Genomic DNA, 15,845 nt, shown 5'->3' with positions numbered 1-15,845 from the left:
CTTATTATCTTGCAAATACAATTTTATCTCCGATCTTCTCGTCCCGGCTTTCCGTCTTCGCCAGCTGAAATTGTTCGAGATGGCCGACGCGCGTGCTCTCCGTGGCCATTATCGCGCCTTCAGGAGCCTGCTGCATCAGTCCCTTTCCTTAGCTCGGAAGCGCGCTTGGGAAAATTCGCTGATTTCGTGGCGTTATGTACCGCTTCTTGACGCCGTTTTTGTACACAGTGTTGTGTAACGCACTCGGGGTGTCTTTAGTGCTCTCTGTGCCTGTTGTGCCCGGTACCGAGAGGACAGGGCAAGGTTTTTATTTTCAGAACCCAACCTAAAGAAAGTCGCTTACTTGTCAGACCTCATTAGCGCTTTACTGTCGTAGCAAATATGCGCTTCGAAAAATGCACGAACGTTCACGAAAAGGCCGCTGTCAACACGAGAATCCATCCGTTATATCACGCAGCTGTAAACGCTGCAGCAATGGCCGAGTGGTCTGTTAGACATCGGAAAGCCAAGCTGCGCTGATTGCGACCGTTTCTTTTTTTTCGAATCCTGCTCGGGCTTCTTTGCGGTGAGGTGGTTTCTGCTTGACACTGTTGAGTGATGTGCTTCAAATTTTCCGGAATAACTCGGCCTCATGGCGGCCTCCAGTTTCACCACAATTTTCGGACAACGTTCGATTTACTGTGCTGAGAACGGGCATTTCATCCATTTCATGCTTTAAATGTCGCCACTATCCAACAATGCATTTGTGGAAGCCGCGGTGGTGGCTGAGTGGTTACGGTGTTCGAATGCTGACCCAAAAGACGCGGGTTCGATTCCGGCCGTGGCAGTCGCATTTAGATGTAGGCGAAATGCTACAGGCCCCTGTACTGGGTGAGGTCGGTGTGTGTTAAAGAACCCCAGGCAGTAGAAATTTTCCCGAGCCCTCAACTACGGCGTTCCTCGTAGCGTTATAGCATAGAGACAGTGCGAATACGAGAGGACGCTCCCATAGGCCCCAGCAGCCCAATCGATTGTAACGCACCTAGCGGATGGTGACAGAACTGGCCCCACACTTACTGTTTCAGTTTTACTGGCGCGAATTTCGAATTGCTTGCGGGCCGTTTAAAAGGCACGTAGCGACTGGTGAAGCTAAAGCCGCTAGATGATGCAGCTGGCACACACTTCTTGTTTCGGTTTCACTTTCGCAAATTTCGAATTGCTTGCGAGTTACCCACGTTTGACTGTGGCCGGAGGTGTTCAGATTGTCTCGTTGAATCCCTTGTGCGAATTTCACCGTACAGAAGTTATTTGACTGTAAGTTGTACAGACAACTGAACTGTAAAACAGGCAAGTTTGGATTCATGAATAAACAAGAGCTCGTTCTGTCTGGCGCGCTTGTCTCCTGTTGAGAGCAAGTGGTCAATCAACATTTTGTATTTATTAAACAGACGGAGTGTCGAAAAAACTGTTTATTCTTGGGCAATGAAAAGAATGAGCACATAAAGCCTGGACACAAACTGAGGCCAGCATGGTACAGAAAGGCTAGATAGAAATATAACCCCGTTCCTTAATATAGGCAAATCTAAAAGTATGAACAGGAAGGACAGAAAAATTGGCTTTGGTTCAGCACTTCAGCTGGCCGAGTGGAACTTGGTCACGTGGCCAACCACGTGACGAAGCTCGTGATCAGCCACGTCGCCGCCCGTCCGGCAGCTGCTCTGCATCACGTGACCAACCACGTGGCAGCGCGGTGGTGCAGCCAAGGGGTGGAAGCGCAGCCACAGGGTGACGGCGCCGCCACCGCCACGGCTCCGCCACGCCGAAGGCTCGGAATGCTATCGTGATGTAGATATATATCCCCACAAAAAAAAGGGTAGCCAACACAGCGAGAGAAAAAAAAAAGACATGTAGTGAACACATCGCTAGTGCTTCCAGCAAAGAAAAAAACTTGATGTCCTGAAATGGTTGTGCTTTGCAACTGGCTCACAAAGTGAAAAATAAACGGTGCTACAATGTCGGCATGGCGTTTTCCTTTCTTATGCACCGCCTTATCAGAAGTTTAGAGTATTGTGTGGCTTGACAGCTCATTTTCGCTGCTGCAAATATCATGAAGGCGAAAGGAACTACAGTTCTCACACCTCCTGAAAGTTAGTACCCTCATTAATGCTACAAGAACTCTATTTAACGGTTGAGAAGCCAACAATTTGGGCTCTTTACTTCTTATTAAGGCTGTGCATACTGTGTTCTCTTTCATAAGTAGTGAGTAATGCTAGGGGACAGCCTCCAGTGCCACACCATAGGCTGCAATTTTGAGGATTATAACAAAAGTTTGACAACGGGTTACGTGGTCGATGCAAAGCTCTACCTTGAGAAGAGCAATGAGATGAACGTATCCACGTTAAAGTATGATGCTTAAGACTATGTTTATAATCAGTCTAAAAACATTCCAACATTCTAAGTGATCCTGCTATCAATGTGTGACTTTATCTGATGCGCACATAGCGATCAACCTACCTGCACCAAGTACCCAGAGTTCAATCGTAAATACTTCAGATTAAAAACATGCACATATGATATGCATTGCAATATGTTTTAAAGGTAATGAAAATGTTTTAAAGGTAATTTCGTGCTCTGGTTCTATTGAGAAGGTACTACTCATTTGTGCAAAGCACTTTCTAACCTTTAAACTTGAGGAGTTGCACACCAGAGACCGAAGATTTTTTCTCTACGCAGCAACACTGACGCAGCCAACGCCCACAATCACGTGCCGAGAAAAACTCCGGGACGTTTTTTCAATTAAATTGCATATTCATATATATGCTTAAGCCGTGGCGCACAGGCATAACATTATTATTTAGCAACAAAATGTTTGTATGCTTTAATATAAGAACACTTATTTTCGCGTTTGTGTCCTCCGGCGTTGCGGGAGAATACCAGAAGCTTGCGTAGTGATGACGTACTTGATGAGTTCAGTTTCTTCCGAGTGTGCTCTCTGTTTTTTCTTCCTCTATGCTTATACCCTGAGTCTGTTTTGGATGCTAAGCACCATAAACTAAACCAAACAATGCATTTGTAATCAAAACTGAAAAAAAAAGACACGAAAGATATTCCTTGTTTTGTTGGGGCCTGAACCGAGGAGTTTTATCATACGTAGCTTTCGGCGCAGCACTTTGAAATGCCACACCGACGAAAGTCATTGCTGTATCTCTCTGCACTATATGATTACTCTCCCTGAAGTGAATAATCTTTAGCCTTGGATGTGAGGTGCTGGAACGAACGAAATGGCTGCCAGTACGCGACAGCTGCTTCGGGAATCACGCAGCAATTCCTGCGTGAATGTCAGCACAACTCCGTCCGATGTTTTAAGTGCTCGGCCACCATTATTTTCCGAGACGAGTGCGCTCATCTGAGATCCGATGTCTGCAGCCCTTCCAAGCCTCTCCCATCCGCAAGCAACGTTCCGTAATCAAAAACAAGAGGCTGAGATTACGTCTTTCACAGCTGTGTTTTAGAGGCAGCCGGATGAAATCGCAGCGTATGTGATGGCAACGGTGCTTGATATATGCACACATGGGGATAGATTAAACGAAAGTTCTCACGCCGGGAACACACTCGAGAAGACCCTAAGACAAGGGCTCGAAATTTCAACACGAAATTCTGAGAGTGACAAAAATTTTAAATGAAATGGCCGCGACCACTGGGGAAGTAAGACAGTCCTTTGCCACAAGGAGCGCTAATACAAATAATACTTTTTCGAGGACTATGGGAAATTTAGAGAAAACACTAAAAGATGAATTAAGCAAAAATAGAAACAAGTTCTGTCAGGCTATAGCTGCCAAAAGGCAGATGAAAGTTGATGTGGTGGATAAAGCTGAAAAGGCAGTGAAGTGCATCACCAGTGTGCCTTGGTAGTGTGTAATGCAAAGGGCCCACTGCGGTTTTGTTCTACCAGGCACTAAAATCCTTGAAGACACTGTGGAGGCGACGGGAATCGCTGATTCTTACGGCAAGCCGGCACACCTTCACAGCTAATGCATGCCTCCCGGTGTCAGCCTCAGAAAGCTGAATGGTGTTCTTGTACTTAACGGTGCGCACATCATGCACAAAGTTGAAATGGGCGATGTTCTTCAATGGCCATTGAAGCCCATCGTAACGCTGTCTGTGGTTCACCCGAGAGGAGGCGAGGACCGAGTGCTGGCTTGTGGAACAAATTTTCCCCGCATCGTACAGACGCCCAGAAGGCAAGACAAAATAACGTGCTGTGAGGATAGTTTCCTTGCCTGGCAGGAACGGAACAACGACCAATACACAGAATATCGCAAGCTTCATGTGAATTCATAGGTACGTCTTTGAATTATAACTGAGCGGGAGCAGTGGTGCGTCTGATAATTTGCTTCCGTTGAGTACTTCTTCTTGTACAGTTTTGTCTTTCGTTCGGCTGGTGACAATATACAGCGTTATTGTTTCTCAGTTCCTATCTCTGCCACAGTAGTTGTTTATAGCGGTCTATTGTTTTATCCAATCTTTTTGTTTCATTAATTCAGCTCTCGGACAAATATGCATGTGTATTTTCCAACCAGTTTTTAAACTACTTTTTTCTTTCGCTGCGAGCATCGCAAGTCTGTCCTGTTCTTTTTGGCAAAATAATACCCTATTCTTGAATCAGGATTTCGGTTCGCGGGAGTTCGTTCCTTTCTATCGACAGATTATCCCTATAGGAGGAAACGGGGACAAGAAAGAGAACGCACAATACGTTATGTGATACTTTTGTTTACCGGCGTGGAAATGAGTTCGGCATAGAATGAACTCTACAAGAAATGTCTGCTACCGATCTATAGTGTGCATTCCGTACTGTTAAAGCGGGTTGCTGTGTCTCGTGCCTTCATGCTTGGATAACAGAGGAGCAACACCTTGCTTAATCTACCTTCGATGGCCATGATTAACGCCTTTATTCCGCCGGCTGCTCACCTTCCCTCTTTTCTGGCCAGCGAAAAATTTTACTCCGGAAATTGAAGGAAGTGAAAAGAAGCAGAAGAAAAAGAAACTTGTGGTAATCTTTCAGTGCTTCGCTAAACTGTCCCACAACAACAAAAAGGTAGCTGCATGATGTGAAGTAAATGTAAACGGGACGGGCTGAAATACGCTTAATGTATGAATTGAATCGCATAACAGCATCAAGAAAAACAAAGAAAAGAAATAATTCTTTTTTTATTTCCAACTGAGCCCCCCCCCCCCCCCCGATTTAAAAAAATATAACGCTAAGGTGCTTGGTTTCGCTGAGTGTCGATTTCCTTCAAGCATAATCATGGTAAACAATACGATATAAAGATAAAACAATGCAAAACAGTGTATTACGCGGTGCAAACGCAGCTAATTTGCATATGGCCTGACTGCGCAAAGTGCATGCCAGATTTTTTCTTTTAGGTTTCGGTTTGCTTAAGCTTTGCATCGTGCATATCAGTAACCAGCCCGAAGCAAAAACACACTCCTGAGTTATGAATTAGCGCTGGTTTTCAAGAATGATTTGTAACGAAGTGCAGAAGTTAACTATCTGCTTTTTAGAACGCATGGCTCACGAATAGTTGAAGAAAATGCTTATTTTCTACTTATTTTAATCCAACTTCTCTTTGCATACACTCTAAATAAGAGCTTTAACCATGAATTATTGGTGATGAATTTTTTTGGCGCAAAGGCATCTGAGGCCAAAGAGAGCCATGACACAAGTTTTTTTCTTCTACGCAAGGTGGGGACAAGACTCATTTACTAAACATTTCGCCCTAAAGATGCCGAGCACTAGGCGGGGAAAAGCTTGAACGCATCGTATCACCGGTGGGTACCGGGCGCCACTGGGGATCGAAATCAGCACCTCCCGCATGCGAGTCGGATGTTCAGACCACCAGTCCACCGCATTGGTCTCAACAGCTTTAATATTGTTTGAATGCGTTTATAGCAGATAAGACCACTTGTATAATTCGCCGTGGTATCTCAGTGGTTATGGCGTTTGGCTGCTGACCAGAAAGACGCGGCTTCATTTTGGGCCGTGGCGGTAGAATTTCGATGGAGGCGAAATTCTAGACGCTCGTGTACTGTACGATATCGGTGCGCGTTACAGAACACCATGTGGTCGAATTTTCCGCAGCCATTCACTACGGCGTCACTCATAGCCTTAGTCGCTTTGGGACGTTATACCTCATAAACCAAGTTATTAGCGACCTAATAAAATTATTCTGACCCTTACCTCGTGCCAGCCGTATAGACTCCAATACGACTCCGGTGCTAAAATGAATGTAAAGCAAGTTGCCTTTTGCTAAAATCTATGAAGCCTCCAAAAGAACGCCGGGTATAGTTTAAGTGGTAAAAGAGAATATTCGGTGGCGGATGGCACTCAGCCGTCTTCCAGCGCCTGTACGCCTCCCATGGAAAATTGTTAGAGCCGGAGGGTGCAACTGAGCTTCCCCTATGACTAATGCCCATTTTCGTAGCATCTTGCTAGAGCATGACGCAAACTCGACACCAAATCAAAAGTGGCCTCAAAAAGGTAATATTTTGAAACGAACGATTGGAGTTTTGGCGAGCGCTCTCGGCCGGAATTATTCGTATCACTGTGCTTATATATAGCCTTGCCTAGTGTGCCGAAAGCACGCCCATATTCAGTATTGTAAGATTTGAGATCGCTGAAGATGGCTAAGGCAGATAGACATGCCTACGACTGTGCTATTCAGCGCTAGAGTCATCACACACCACTAGCGTCTTTACCTCATGAGGCCGTACCAATGCAGGTTCGACTGAAAAGGGACGCCGATTGAGCGGTAAAAGTGAATTTTATTCGGAGGGCGCTCAGAAGGGTAGCAACATAGGGTATAAAAGCAGGCACTCCTAAAAGCTTAAAGGACCAAAACAAAAAAAATTGAAAACAAACACTTGCACCAGGCTGCACTGTGCATCGTCTCAAGGTTGCATCATCTGAGCCCCGGTGCGCCGCATTTCTGCCCGCAGCATTTCCCAGTGAATGCCAAGCGGACAGGGCGGGATCTCGACGGGCGCCACCTCCGATGAAATGCCGGCCACGTCCAGCTCACCCGGAGACCCCCCTGTCAGCTCTGCATTTTTCATGGTCGGTGGATCCATCTGGCGGATGGGCACGCCGCCTTCCACCATGGTGGAGTTGAACGGACCGACGGCCTCCGCATTCACAAAACTGTCCTCGTTCGTAGCAGTACCTTCGCTGCTAGGTTCCTGCCGGCTGAACAGGAAGCACCCCATGCTCTCCTCCAATCTGTCGCCACTGTCACCTTGACTGCCCCGCGTGGTCTCAATCTCTTCTGTCCCCGAGCTCCAAGGCGCAGAAAAAGTAGTTGGCTCGGAAAACGTCTTCCAAGCCGTAGCTGCTGAGCCCTCACTTGGTGACGACAGCTCACTCGATGTAGACGCATAGGGTTCCGGCGGCGTGACAACGGAAGAGTGCGCTGCTGTCTCGAGGTGAAGGCGCGGTGCTGGCGAGGACAGGCCCGGATGAAGACGTCCCCGAGTTCCTCTGGCTGCGCGCCCCAGTTTCTGGGCGGTGCACTTCGCAGCTGGTCCGAGGCGTGAGCGTTTCGGAGCCATCTTGTCCGCCGAGTGGACCAGCGTTCTTCGTTTTCTTCGTTTTAAAGATGTGAGCTTGGTGAAGATGTACCGGCACGCTTCCAACTGGAACGCGTCATCCTGCGGGTAACTTGAAAAGTGCGGATTGCATGGTGAACGCATGAGAACCACACAAAATGTCGCCCACAAAGAATTCGTGGTAGAAGCCGCGGGCACATAACTAGGGACATGTAATTGGTTCAGCACTCTGCCAACAATTGATGCTTGTCGTGCTGATGCGGGTAACATTTTTTGGAAACATTGAGCAGTAACAGGTTTTTCGAAGGACTCTAGTCGTAATTTCTGGTGGTGACGTATCATCTGTTTTCGCTTGCCTCCAGCGGAAGTTACTGTACAGTCTGTGTGAAGACAGCGTGATGATCGAAGCGGTCATTTTGTTTTTCTCAAGGTCTTCTCCCTTTATTAAAGGAACAAAAATATTGAGATGCAAACAAAGTAGGTACAGCAGCCTGTATTCTATTTCTTGATTCACAATAATGCACTTGTCATAAGTGGTCGAAGGGTAGAAATTCCGAGTGCTCAAGGAATCAGTTGAGTGACATATAGGCTTCCTCCGTCTTAATTTCAGGTAAAGCAAAGCTCCCTCTTCTATTTTGTGTCAATTATCTGAAAGGAAGAAGACTCTCGCCTGCTCATTTTGGCCATAAATTTTTTTGCTATTGCCATGCAGCAAGCAGAGGAAAGAAAATGAAGTCAGTAAAGGGGAATGCACTACAGGGTTGAAGCTGGCACAAGGTTGCACAGACCATTGGTCGAATCTTTCCTTTTGTCGTCACTTGCAGGTCGCTTGCTGGTGCTTCATGCCAGAGGGCGATAAGCACGGCTTGCAATAGCAAGAGCAATTTTCGTAGAGTAATGCGAACCAGCGGTGGCAGCAATCGTTACCCTGAATATATCTGCTGCCCCCAGCTCTCGTCAGGTGAGGCACCTTGCTGGTTTCTGCTCCCATCATTTCTTTTGAGCTCTGGACCGCAAGACCTCAAATAGATTTTTGGAGATCTAGAACCACATTAGGCAAGTAATACATCCTGGTCAACTAGATACACACGACTTATGACGCCTGGCAAAAAGGCAGGGAATTTCGTTCTTGTAAGTGCCAGTTATGGTTGAGGAAGTATTTCAAGACCTAATCATATATGTGCCGCAGGAAAATCTGCGCTCTTGTCACATATATTAAGGAGCCTAAATTAAATTTTAAAGGAAAATGGTGTGAAGAAGACGACGTGAATTAAGCGAAGAATAAAGAAGAGTAAGAAGAAGCATTCGGTGAGGTGGAGAGAGATGATTGGTGGAGAAGCATTCGGCGAAGTGGAGAGAGATGTATGGTGGAGAAGAGAAGAAGACGAAGACAAGGCTTACGTGGACTAACACCGAGACTATAAAAGGGCGAGTGAGAGCGAGTGACTCGGGAACAGCAGAGAAGCGGAGGCTCTGGCAGGTCAGGGACACGTGGGCTGGAAGACAGCGACGCCGGCTACTGCTGCGGTGAGCTCGCGTTCAACGACATCACATCGTAGACCTCCTGCTGTGCCTGAGCCCGTTCCGGGGAGTCAACTGAGGACGTTATCACCTGCTACGGCCAGGGGTGTCACCAGCGCTGTTGCCACCCATCTGGGTGGTGCCCCCACGCCAACAACACCAGCATCACCTCCACGGGCGCTTGCACCTGGAGCTTGTACGACGCAGCCAGCGACGCCAGCCCAAGCAGCACGGCGAACGCCGCCTCGACGCCGCCTACTGGATCCATAACACGCCGCAGCCACACCGAACCAACCGCGAGCACGAAGGCCGACGCTAATAGTGGAACACTAGTAGTAGACGCTAGTAGAAGTGTGCGCGGGTCGTGTGTATTTATAGTCTTTGTGTTTTGTGTTAGTTTTGTTAGTTTTGTGTTCTAGTGTGTGTGCCACGTAGGGTGTATTAAATGTGCGTTTGTGTGGGTACACCCATCGCCTAGTCCATTCTTTCAGTCCGAGTGTTCTCCGGAGAGATCCGTGACAAAAATAAGTGGCGAGCCTGTGCCAGGATCTATTTCCTTTTTTCTTTTTGCTTTGTCTCGGATCTTTCCGATCTCTCGACGGCAGAAAGTAAGAATTTGGCAAAAACGTTAGAACTGGCGCTCAAGCTAGGGTTAAGCAAGGAAGAGGTGATGCGACTCTGTGACGAGGAGAAAGAAAAGGCAAAAAGGCAGAGAGAGGAAAGGGCGCAAGCACGCGCAGACGCTCGCGAAGCAGAAGAGCGCGACGCGAAAAGAGCTCGCGAGGCAGAAGAGCGAGAAGCTAGAAGAGCCCGCGAGGCAGAAGAACAGGGGAAAAGAAATATAGAACGGGAGAAGGAGTTTATTTTGTGGAAATTGGCGCATGTCGCGGGAGGATATGAGGAGATCACGGACAATGATCAGCGTTCCTTAGCGGGACAGAATCGCCTAGACCAGCCAGAGTTTGCCCACGGAAGCTGATGGCTCCTTTTGATGACAAGAGAGATGATTTGGATGCCTATCTGCAACGATTCGAGCGGATAGCTTTAGGGCAAGGCTGGGAGCGCAGTGAATGGGCCACGGCATTAAACATGTGTTTAGTCGGAGAGGCGCTGAATGTGTTTGGAAGGATGCCTGCTGCTGATTCCATGGACTACGAGAAAGTCAAAAAGGCACTCCTCCAAAGATTCAGGCTTACGGCAGAGGGTTTTCGTGAGAGATTTCGCACCGCGAAACCTGAGTATTTGGAAACCGCTAAGCAGTTTTCCTGCAGGCTATCCAACTATTTTGATAGGTGGCTTGATATGTCAAGCACAGAAAAGAGTTTTGAAGGGGTGCTTGACAAGGTGGTCACGGAGCAATTTTTAGCGTGTTGCAGCTCAAAGCTGGCGCTATTCCTGAAGCAAAGAAAGTTGTGTTCATTAGAAGAGTTTGCCGACACTGCAGACCAATTCCTCGAGGCTCAAGGGCTAAGAAATTTGAGTAAGGCAAAGGAGGAAACCCAAAAGGTCCTAGAGACAGATGCGGCAAAACCAAGAGCTTATGGCGGTGCGTCCAAGGCGCCAGTAAGGTGTTTTCTCCGCGGCAAGGTGGGACACCGTGCAGCTGACTGTCGGACTAGTAGCGCTGCCCAGAAAACACAGGTTGTGTGTCAAGGTTGTAAGAGGAGGGGTCATACTCTGGATGAGTGCCGATACAGAACGCAGGACCGAGCTGCATGCGTTGTCGACTCAAGGGTAGAACTTGTCACGCCACTCGAATTTCTACAGCTGAAAGGAGAGCAAACGCCGCTGGAAAATGAGGCAGTGAGTGGAACACCCAAGTCGAAAGCAGCAATGCCAGTGGTGGTTGGGCAAATAGGGGACCGTCCTATATTGGTGCTTAGAGACAGCGGAGCTAACACAGTCTTGGTTCGTAGAAACCTGGTGAAGGACGAGGATCTTACAGGGGAAGCGTCGGCCGTCACTCTTGTAGATAGCACAGTAAGGTACCTTCCTGAAGCCAGGATCCTAGTGTCCACGCCATAATATACTGGTCAGGTAGTGGCAAAATGCGTAGATCAACCCATCTATGATCTCTTCTTGGGGAACATTACGGGTGCAAGAGGTATCGAAGACTCCGATCCCGAGTGGAGGATGCTCGACGGTGAAGAACATCCAAAAGAGGAAAGGCCTGCGACAGCTCAGACGGGTGCAGTCAGTTTTCCGTCGGCAGTGGAGACAAGAGCTCAAGCGACAGCCCGAGCAACGCAGCGTCCGCTCTCTGCTCCTGTTACGATGTGCCTGAGCGTAACACCGGGCGAAATTGCAATTAGGCAAAAGGAAAACCAGAGCTTGAAGGCTTGCTTCGAAAGAGTCGGGGAAAGAGTGAAAAGAAAGAAGAGTCGGACGTCATTCGAGTATAATTGGTAAATGGTCTTCTGCACAGAAAATGCATATTTAGTTCAGGAAGGCGGGTGCAACAGCTGGTGTTACCGAGAGATATGTGAGAGACCGTGTTGCGCTTAGGTCATGACGCCATTATGGCCGGACACCAGGGTGTTCAAAAAACGGTGTCTAGGATCACCGAGGAGTTCTTTTGTCCGGGTGTTCAGAGTGACGTTAAGCGCTTTGTTCGCTCATGTGATGTGTGCCAGCGCACAGTTCCGAAGGGAAGAGTTGGTCCCGTACCTCTGGGCAAGATGCCAGCCATCGACGTACCGTTTCAGCGAGTTGCAATCGACATTGTGGGGCCAATCTCTCCAGTATCCGCCAAATGCAATAAATATGTGCTTACTCTGGTTGATGTGGCCACTCGCTATCCTGACGCTATTCCACTGAGAACTATTGACAGTATTCAAATGGCGGAGGGTCTTGTGGAAATGTTTTCGCGTTATGGGTTCCCGAGGGCAGTTTTGAGTGTCCGGGGCTCGAACTTCACATCGGAACTAATGAAGGAGGTTAACCGCCTTTTGTCAGTAAGACAGTTACTGACGACGCCTTACCATCCCATGTGTAATGGGCTTGTAGAGCGGTTCAACGGCACTCTCAAAAATATGATCAAGAAAATGTGCCAGGAGAGACCTACAGATTGGGATAGATATCTCCCAGCTCTTTAGTTCGCTCACCGCGAAGTACCACAAACGAGTCTTGGTTTCTCGCCCTTTGAGATGTTGTATGGGAGAACCGTTAGAGGTCCACTTACAATACTCAAGGAACTGTGGGCTAATAAGGAGATTGCATCAGATCTCAAGACAACTTACACATACGTTCTTGAGTTGCGGGACAAGTTGGAAGAAACATTCAGGCTTGCCCATCTAGGCCTGGAAAGGGCGCGCGAACGCTATAAGGGCTACATGACTAGAAAGCCACTCACAGGAATTTGAATCCGGGCGACAAAGTTCTTATTTTGCTACCCAGGAATCATAATAAGTTACTGATGCAGTGGAAGGGCCCTTACCTTGTGACACAGAAGAAAAATGACATGGATTATGAGTTACTGATAAATAACACCAAGAAGGTGTTCCATGCAAACATGTTGAAAAAGTACGAGGAAAGAGTTCCCGTTCAGTGAGCCCCGAGGTAGCATGCTCGGTAGTAGCCGAGGAGACAGATAATTTTGTCGAGATGTCCACATGCAGTGGGAAGAAAACTGTAGGTTGGGATAAGGTGTTAGTTAACCCATATTTGAATGAAGACCGAAGTTCACAGATAAAGGCCCTACTCCAAAGCAAAGAGGATGTGTTTTCAGATGTGCAGGACAAAACGGATGTCATATGTTGCAGACTAGATCTCTCTACAGATAGACCAATCAGCGTGAAGCAATACCCACTACCTTTAGCAGTTCAAGAATCAATAGAAAAGGAGGTGCGGGATATCTTGGAGCTTGGTGTGATTAAGAGGTCGTGGTCAGCATACAATGCGCCTCTTGTGGTTGTCAAAAAACCCGATGGTACTAACCGACTGTGTGTAGATTTTCGGCGGCTAAATGACATCATAGTACACGATGCAGAACCCATACCAAGAGCGGACGTGGTGTTCGCTAAGGTGGCTCACAAAAGGTCTTTTTCTAAGTTTGACTTAGCTAAAGGGTATTGGCAAATACCAATGGAAGATTCTTCTAAAGAGAAGACTGCCTTTTCGTGCTCGGCGGGTTTATTCCCATTTAAATTCATGCCTTTTGGTTTGAAGACAGCATCTGCAATATTTACGAAGCTGATGAGGAAGGTTTTGGATAGGCTCCAATATGTAGAACACTATATTGATGACATCCTTGTGGCAACAGATACGTGGTAAGAGCATGTAATTACATTGGAAAAACTATTTGATAGAATTCAGCTAGCCAGGTGGACCATAAAACCGGCGAAATGTGAGGTGGGCTTTGAAGCCATTTCTTTTCTCGGTCACAAGCTGGGAATGGGCCGCATCGCGACGAAAGACGACATCTTGGACAAAATACAGCAGGCCCAGACACCGACGAACAAGAAGGAGGTACAGTCGTTCCTGGGATTAACGGGACACTACAGGGACTTCATTCCCGATTATGCCCATATAGCCGACCCGCTTGACGAACTCACTAAGAAGGGGGCAAGCAATAAGCTGACTTGGACTGCTGAACACGAAAATGCATTCGTGATGTTAAAAGGGTGTATGGCAAAACCGCCCGTTCTGCTTGCTCCGAATATGGATAAAGAGTTTGTGCTTCGCACTAATGCATCAGACCGAGCTTTAGGAGCCGTACTCTTGCAAGAAGAGAATCGGGCGCTACATCCGGTATTTTTTGCAAGCAAGAGATTATCGGCTAGTGAATGCAACTACTCCACCGTTGAAAAGGAATGTTTGGCGGTGGTGTGGGCGGTAATGAAATTCCACATTTATCTGTATGGGAGACATTTCAGGATTCAGACAGATCATCAGGCGCTTGAATATTTAACCAAGGCCAAATGAACAATAGTAAAGTTATGAGATGGAGTTTGGCCTTGCAAGAATACTCATTTCAGGTTGAATATATTAACGGCAGAGATAACGTTGGAGCGGACTTCATGAGTAGAGCCAACTGAACAGCTCTAGGTATCTCTGGCATGTATCTTGTTGTTGTTGTTGTGTTAAAGTATCTCTGAGATTTATTTTGTTGTTGTTGTTGCTGTTGTTGGTGTTATGTGATTATACAAGGGAGTGTGTTGTGGGCACGAACATGTTTATTAAGGACTCTGTGCGGACAGCGCCAGTGGTGTGTTAGTGTTCTGGAAACGCAATTTGGTGTGCTGTGTTAGTGGTGTGCGTTTGGTGTGTGTGCTGTACCTCTGCGGTGTGGTGTGTGCTGGGTTCAGAATCGCTCAGAAGATAGCCGGCTGGCTGGATGCCTTGAAGATGAGGATGACGTGAGCAGTTTTTCATGGAAAAACTCTTAAGAGAGGGGGCCCTTGTCACGTATATTAAGGAGCCTAAATTAAATTTTAAAGGAAAATGGTGTGAAGAAGACAACGTGAATCAACCGAAGAATAAAGAAGAGAAAGAAGAAGCATTAGGTGAGGTGGAGAGAGATGATTGGTGGAAAAGAGAAGACGAAGACAAGGCTTACGTGGACTAACACCGAGGCTATAAAAGGGCGAGTGAGAGCGAGGGACTCGGGGGGAACAGCAGAGAAGCGGAGGCTCCGGCAGGTCAGGGACACATCGGCTGGAAGAGAGCGACGCCGGCTACTGCTCCGGTGAGCTCGCGTTCTACGACATGACATCGTGGGCTCCCTGCCGTGCCTGAGCCCGTTCCGGGGAGTCAACTAAGGACGCTATCACCTGCTACGGCCAGGGGTGTCACCAGCGCTGTTGCCACCCATCCGGGTGGTGCCCCCACGCCAACACCACCGGCATCACCTCCACGGGCGCTTGCACCTGGAGCTTGTACGACGCAGCCAGCGACGCCAGCCCAAGCACGTCGGACGCCGCCAGCAACGCCAGCCCAAGCACCACGGCGAACGCCGCCTCGATGCCGCCTACTGGATCCATACAACGCCGCAGCCACACCGAACCAACCGTGAGCACGAACGCCGACCGCTAATAGTAGAACACTAGTAGTAGACGCTAGTAGCAGTGTGCGCGGGTCGTGTGTATTTACAGTCTTTGTGTTTTGTGTTAGTTTTCTTAGTTTTGTGTTCTAGTGTGTGTGCCACGTAGGGTGTATTAAATGTGCGTTTGTGTGGGTACACCCGTCGCCTAGTCCATTCTTTCAGTCCGAGTGTTCTCCGGAGAGATCCGTGACAGCTTTGCAGTTCAAGTTTCAGCTATAGTTCCAGGTTTCTCCGCAGAAGCTCGGTGTAAGTAGAATAGGTAAGCGCCGGCAATGCGTAAAGCGATGCTGCATGCCTTCCTCGATACCAATTTTCTGTTTACTGCGTCGCATCTGTAGAACGGCTCTGAGATTTTAGACGGTATCATGGACAACATTTAACACTTGGGTGATGAGCACTCTACACTGAAAGGCGGGAACAAAAAGAGTTAAAATCTTGTACGGCGCTGCGGACGATGAAACACGATGAAGGGAGTACCAACGAGGGATGAGTGAAATATTGAGCTGCGTGACGCATGCTGGATACAAAAAGGAGATGGTACGGGAACGGGAGATAGCATTATTGGCATTGTTTAGCATTTTTAGCATTAGTTACCTATCTTTTGACCAGAATAACATTTCAGTTATGAACAAGCGCTCATGTGTGCCGTTTCTTAATGCGTCATTGTTTCATTGCGTTGTTTATTCCTTTTAAATTAACA

Source organism: Amblyomma americanum, chromosome 1 (genome assembly GCF_052857255.1).
Source record: "Amblyomma americanum isolate KBUSLIRL-KWMA chromosome 1, ASM5285725v1, whole genome shotgun sequence".
NCBI classification, from domain to species: Eukaryota; Metazoa; Arthropoda; class Arachnida; order Ixodida; family Ixodidae; genus Amblyomma; species Amblyomma americanum.
Note: the sequence above shows the minus strand (reverse complement) of the source record.